This window comes from Physeter macrocephalus, chromosome 9, assembly GCF_002837175.3.
Source record: "Physeter macrocephalus isolate SW-GA chromosome 9, ASM283717v5, whole genome shotgun sequence".
NCBI classification, from domain to species: domain Eukaryota; kingdom Metazoa; phylum Chordata; class Mammalia; order Artiodactyla; family Physeteridae; genus Physeter; species Physeter macrocephalus.
In genome coordinates, this window is record NC_041222.1 from 101,850,110 (window position 1) to 101,857,807 (window position 7,698).

Sequence of the window (7,698 nt, forward strand, 5' to 3'; positions counted from 1 at the left end):
CTCTAGTTGCGGCGAGCGGGATCCACTCTTCATCGCGGTGTGCGGGCCTGTCACCGTCGCGGCCTCTCTTGTTGCGGAGCACAGGCTCCAGACGCGCAGGCTCAGTAGTTGTGGCTCATGGGCCCAGTTGCTCTGTGGCATGTGGGACCCTCCCAGACCAGGGCTAGAAGCCGTGTTCCCTGCAGTGGCAGGCAGACTCCCAACCACTGCGCCACCAGGGAAGCCTGAGAAACATGTTTTTGTTGTCATGACTGAAGTTGAGATTTTAATTTGGTGTCCCTTTGCATACTGTGCCATTTATTTTTTCCTCATAAGCTCACATTTTTAGTCATTTTAGTGAGGAAATTTTCTAACAACAAAAGAAGAGCAAATATATCTCCAGTGACTATTAAATATGATTTTGTTTCCAAAACATTAACAAATACAGTGCAAAATTTTCTTTTTGGTTTATATTAATATTGTATGTGCCTATATTTATGTACATGTATGTACACTGAATTCCTCATATCATCTTCAGAGAGAAATTATGAAAGTATATATATATTAACAGATGTGTGTATGCATAGTCTAAGGGTTTTGTTTTGTTTTGTTTTGTTTTTTTACAAACTCATTGCATTTGAATAAATGTTAATGGCATTGTTAAAATTATTCTGCCAGGAGGGATAAATTGGGAGATTGGCATTGACATATACACACTACTATATATAAAATAGATAACTAATAAGAACCTGCTGTGTAGCATAGGGAACTCTACTCAATACTCTGTAATGACCTATATGGGAAAAGAATCTAAAAAAAAAAAAAAAAAAAAAGAGTGGATCTTTGCATATGTATAACTGATTCACTTTGCTGTACAGCAGAAACTAACACAACATTGTAAATCAAACATACCCCAATAAAAATTTTAAAAAATAGATTAAATTAAATTTAAAAGTTATTCTAGATCGAGTGACATTATTTCTCCCTGTTTTCCACAGCCCTGTTTTAAAATGGATTACAAAAATCATTTTTTTATGAGGTGAAGGTTTACTGAGCTGTGAAGTTTGAGCTTCCTTATATGGAATAAATAGATGTAAGCCACCAGAGGAAGTGAGGAAAAACATTCCAGGTGGAGGGGAAAGCATGTGGGCAGGAACATCAGTGTGAAAGAAAATGGCACGCCCAGGAAAGTAGAAGAAAGTTGGTCTTTCTGGAGCGCAAAGGCACAGGGGAGGGTGATGTGCCGTGAGGTCACCGCAGCAGGAGTCAGGTTGTGAAGGACCTTAACATGCAAAGTAGAAGCACAGATATTAGGATTCGTAATCTGAAGAAATGACATCGGAATACTTCCAGAGGTTAATTTCTGGGCACGTGAAAATGTTTTCTCAATGACTTCTCTCCCGTCAACTTCTTCCTCTACCAGGTTTAGATGACGATGTGCCCATTGCATCATCTCCCTGGCTTCAGGTTTGGTATGAATTGAAAGAAGCGCAGAACTACTTTGTTCCCACAAAGAGTCGGTAAGATTTCTATAGCATCACTGCTTTATCTCGGGCACACGCTGACCTCCAAGGGAACAGAGTCCAGAATGTAGATTAAAAAGATACTGTCAGGGAGACCAAGCTGCCTTTCAGACAGCTGATTACTGAGCACGCTGTGAGGAAGAGCACAATCAACGTCCTTTCAAATTCAGGACGGGAGACTTGTGCATATACGTAATATACATACCCTTACGTATAGCCGCACCTGGGGCTGTGTGTCTGGCTTCTCTGTGCAGGGCACACTCACAGTCACAGTTTATGGGCTGGTCTTCGTTTCTCATTTCATTTCCCATGTGCTGTTCACATGTCAAAACCTTGAAGTATTTACCGAGAGACTGTAATAAATAAGAAACATGAACCATCCCTAAGTCATAACTGCTTTCCTTTTTTAGTGGTTGAATGTTTTATAATTCCAAAGGTGACTGGAGCTTCCACCAGTGTGGATATGGTTAACTCCCACCAGGCATAGCGATCAAGGGAGAGATTCTGTGGTGCTGGGATGCACCTACCCCTGCAAATCTGCATATTTGTGTACAACTATATCCTTACAAGCAAGCAGATCTAGTTTGTGAAGGACTCTTGTTGGAAGGGTGGATGTAGCTCTTAAAGTGATAAATAAGTTTAAGAAACGACTTTATCTTAGAGAGGAGAAGTCATAGTGTTCATGAATTACTATGTCTCTGCTATGAATAAACGCCATACAGGGACTTCAGAGAGTAGATATCAGATAGGAAACTTTCCATTTGGAAGTAATGGGATTCATGCTCTCAGGCAGTATTGCCCAACAAAAACAGAATGAGAGTCCTATATATCATTTTGAAATTTGTAGTGGTTTAATAGTCACATTAGAATAAGCAAAAAGAAACAGTGAAATTAATTTCAATAACATTGTATTTAACCAAAGAGATCCATAATACTATCCCAACGTTTAATCAATGTCAAATATTAATAATATATATATTTGAAAAAATTAAGTCCTCTAAATCCAGTGTGAATTTGGTATTTACAACCTATCTGAATTTAGACTAGCCACATGGGGCTAGTGGCCACTGTATTAGCAGTGTACTCAAGTGAGAGAGCGGAACTCATGATCACGTGTGCCAGCTTAGACGCACAATGGAAACTGATATATGCTTCTAGCTTTTAGTTCTTGGAGAGCAACAGCATAAAGACGTTCACCACAGAAGTCTTGTTTTTTCTCTTGTCTTTTTTTTTTTAATGTTTATTGGAATATAGTTGATTTACAATGTTGTGTTAGTTTCTGCTGTACAGCAAAGTGTATCAGTTATACATATACATATATCCACTCTTTTTTAGATTATTTTCCCATAGAGGTCATTGAGTATTGAGAAGAGCTCCCTGTGCAATACAGCAGTTCCTTATTAGTTATTTATTTTATATATAGTAGTGTGTATTTATCAATCCCAGTCTCCCAGTTTGTCTCTCCTCTCTCCCTGCTTTCCCCCTTAGTAAGCATAAGTTTGTTTTCTACATCTGTGACTTTATTTCTGTTTTGTAAATAAGTTCGTTTGTACCATTTTTTAAGATTCCACATATAAGCGATATCATATGATATTTGTCTTTCTCTCTCTGACTTATTTCACTCAGTATGACAATCTCTAGGTCCATCTATGTTGCTTTCAATGGCATTATTTTGTTCTTTCTTATGGCTGAGTATCAGATGCTAAATTCATTTAGATTTATCCTCATATTTATTGGGTTGTAGTCTTTATTTCTTCTTGAATTTCTGAGTTTCCCTCAGGGGTAAATTGTATTCAGCCTGAAAAAGATTTTAAATGTAAGTCTGCGGAAGATAAATTTTCTCAGTTTTTGTTTTCTGAAAAATGTCCTAATTTCATCTTTATTTTTGGAAGGTATTTTTGGTATGCGTATAATTTTAATTTAAACTAATTTTACCTAAATACTTTATAGCTTTCTGGATTTTTGTTTGTTTGTTTGCTTTTTTGTTTTTGCTTATATTGCTTCTGCTGAGAAGGCAGTTGCCAGATGTCCGTCTAATTGTTGCTTCCTGTTTCTTTTAATTGCTTTTAAGATTTCTCTTTGGATTGGTTCTCAGCATCAGTTTTATCATGCTGTGAACAGATACTGACTTCTTTTCAGCTTTTTCTACTTGAATTTTGTATGGCTTCTTGAATATGGGCTTGATTTATTCCATTAGTTTGGAAACATTCTCAGTCATTTTCTCTTTATATATAACTGCTGTTCCATTCTCGTTCTGTTCTTATTTGGGGACTTCCATTACATTTATGTTAGGCTTTTATACTATATCCCTTTATAATTCTTATTTTCTTTTTCTTATTTTTCATTCTTTAGTTTCTCCATGCTTCATTCTGAAAATTTTCTTCTGACCTACATCTCAGTTCACAAATTCTCTCTTCAGTATCTTTAGTTTACTGTTTATAAAACCTGCTCACTGAAATTTTAACTTTGGTAATTGTTTTGCTGTTGTTGTTTTGGAACTTCTATCTTAAAAAATTGATTTTAGTTTTCTGCTAAAATTCGAAGTCTTAATCTTTTATGTCCTTGAACAGAATAAGCTTAACTCCAAATTTGGAGTTCCTGTGGGACTGCTTCTGTTGCGTATTTTTGTTATTTTTCAGTAGTGTCACTTTTCTGTGCCTGCTCCCTGCATAACCCCTGCCCATAATGTTTATAGATTGCTTTTAAAATATTCTGGAAATGGGACTTCCCTGGTGATCTAGTGGTTAAGATTCCACGCTTCCACTCCAGGGGAGCAGGTTTGGTCCCTGGTTAGGGAAGTTCCACATGCCTTGAGGTGCAGCCAAAAAAAAAAAAAAAAAAAAAAAATTCTGGAAAAGAAGATAATGTTATAATTTCCAGGAGGATTTACTTTTCCCTCCAACAGGCATCCATCCGGGAGCACTTGTGAGATGGGGATCATGTTAATCCAATTTCATGTATTGAGATGATTTTAAGCTGAGCTGTAGATCCAGCAAGTGTGACACCCCACACCTCACTCTTATCTTATTCTTCACCCTTATCACCTGAAGGTGTGGTCCTTCCAACCAAAAGGGAAGGGATTCAACTGGGAACACCCATTGTCAGGCTCTGGACTGTCTCTGTTCTCTCTGTCAAAAGCACCTCTCACGCTCTCATTCTTCCTCTTTCAAATTAAGAAAAAAAAGGTCAAAAGTGGTCACAGAGCTGTGCTCACTTTTCTGGTTCCCTTTTATACCTCAAGATCCTGAAGCAGTAACTTTTCACTAACATGTTAGCTCTCTCATGCCTTAAAGCAGATGTTTTATATGTTTGGCCCAGCTTTCCTAATACATAGCAGAGAACTACTCTAAATCATCTAGTCTACCACTTTTCCTTTAATTCTTTATAATTCCTAAAACTGATGTTATTTTTGTCTATTTTATGATCAAACTTACCTTGATAGAGTGATAATTTATTTACCTTTGGTTGAAGCTGGTCTAACAGAGTAAAGCAGAATCCCTCTGGGCTAAGCATCATCTTTTATAAATCTTCATGTTTTTCACCCTCCAACTTCTCCTTCCATTCACATTTTTAAAATTTTTTAAATTTTGATTTTTTATTTATTTATTTTTATTGAAGTATAGTTGATTTACAATGTTGTGTTAATTTCTGCTGTACAGCAAAGTGATTCAGTTATATTTATATATATGTATATATATACACACATATGTACATTCTTTTTTTATAGCCTTTTCCATTATGATGTATCATAGGATATTGAATATAGTTCCCTGTGCTACACAGTAGGACCTTGTTATTGGCCCATTCTATATATGATAACTTATATCTGCTAGCCCCAAACTCCCACTCCATCCCTCCCCCATCCTTCCATTCAAATTTAACCAGAATACACCTCAAAATTTTCCCATCGTTTTACATTTTCTTTGTGGTAAAGTAGATATTCTTCAGTTATATGATACACCCCCAGATAGTTCTGGTTTACATCTTGGGATCATAGTATCTCAGTAAAATATGTGTCAAATATTAACTTGTATGGAAGGCTTAAATATACTTTTCTCTACACTTGATTTAATAGGAACAATTGTCAGCATCGCTCTTGAAAACAATAATTGACATGGTTTTTGTTCTTCACATGTAACATATTTTCTAGCTGCGCGGCTAGACGGTTTCAGCTAATTTGGTTTTGGTTTGTGTTTGACTTTTTGTTATTTTGCTCATTCACATGCCAGAGAATGAAGTGGCATTTGAAAAGACTGAAGCTTAATTACAGTAGCAGATTTTTTTGGAGCCTAATGGAGATGCTCATATAGAGTCCACTGGTGTGTGCTTTAGATATTCAGAGAAAGTTGATATACCCCAGACCCAGATAATTTAGAAGAGAAAGAGACATGATTTGATTCATTTCAGAATTTTCAGCCCTAGCCCCTTAACTCTGAGCTGCCTTAGCTAGTTTGTGTATCAGAGTCAGCTAGTGCACGACTCTGACAGGAGGTGTCCCCGCTTTTCAGGCAAATAGGCCTACAGTGGCAGCTGCTCCCTGCTTCCTCGTGTGGTTCATGGATGTGCCCCTAAGGCATCAGCTTGCCCTCCTTCCTCGGCTCCTCTTGCTCTGTGGCTTCCTTGTTACTGAGAAGCAAGACACCAGTGCATCCCTGGGAGCCCATGTATGTGCTACACATAAGTGTCAATGACCTTGGGCAAATTTTGAACCATGGGAAGGTTAGTGGATAAATGCTACTCTCTTCCTCCATCATAAAAAGACTGTGTAGACAAATGAACTTATCTACGACACAGAAAAAGACTCACAGACATAGAGAACAGACTTGCAGTGGCCAAGGGGGAGGGTGGTGGGGAAGGGAAGGACTGGGAGTTTGGGATTAGCAGATGCAAACTAGTATATATAGGATGGATAAACAACGAGGTCCTACTGTAGAGCCCAGGGAACTATATTCAACATCCTGTGATAAACCATAATGGAAAAGAAGATGAAAAAGAATGTGTGTATATATATATATATATATATATATATATATATAATATGTATAAAGAATATATATATGTATAAATGAATTACTTTGCTGTACAGCAGAAATTAATACAACACTGTAAATCAATTATACTTCAATAAAATAAATTTTTAAAAAAGAAGGCTGAGTAGAGACTCAGTAGCTTTGTAAATGCCCACTGGAGATACCTTGTGAAAATGGGTGACTAGCTCATGGTGAAGCTGTGTCCAGCATTGTTTGTATTTGATCTCCTCCACGCCTGCCTTTCTGGATTTCAGTCCTCAACAAACATCAGTACATCTGCTTTGGCCTGGGGCTCTGTTTCTGGGGAACTGGGATAAAATAGGGTGTATAAGCAACATCATGAATATTTATGACTGTGATATTGCTAACTTAGTAGATTCTTGGTAAACACATGTGGAATATTTATTAAGACTTACACTGGCCAGAAGAGATTTTGATTAAGTTGTTTAGCCAATTGAAGTTTAAAATGGTAATGATAGCAAAGGTTTAGTGAGAATTGACTGTTTGCCAGATACTGTGATAAATGCTTTGCAAATGTTATCTCCTTTGGCTTTCCCAACTGGTTAATACTACTATTAACCCAGTTTTTACATACGGAGAAAGTGAAGCTCCTAGTGGTTAAATAACTTTTCTAAGATCATGAGTTAGTGTCAGAACTGAATCCAAATTATACAATTCCAGAATTTACGTTCTTGACCACACATTATATGGCCTGTCCAAAGTTTTATTTTTGCTTGTATGCTTCTATTTTGTTTTGTTGGTCGTGTTGTGGAAAGTTTAAAAAAGTCTATTCCATTTGACATATTGAACAGCTGTGAGATATCAAAAAATGATAAATGTTGTTATCACAATTAACGAATAAGACATCTGTTAATTCGGGACTTCCCTGGTGGTACAGTGGTTAAGAATCCTCCTGCCAATGCAGGGGACACGTGTTCGAGCCCTGGTCCGGGAAGATCCCACATGCTGCGGAGCAACTAAGCCCGTGGGCCACAACTACTGAGCCTGCGCTCCTGAGCCCGTGAGCCACAACTACTGAGCCCACATGCCACAACTACTGAGCCCACAAGCCACAACTACTGAAGCCCACGCGCCTGGAGCCCGTGCTCCGCAACAAGAGAAGCCACCGCAATGAGAAGCCCATGTACCTCAACGAAGAGTAGCCC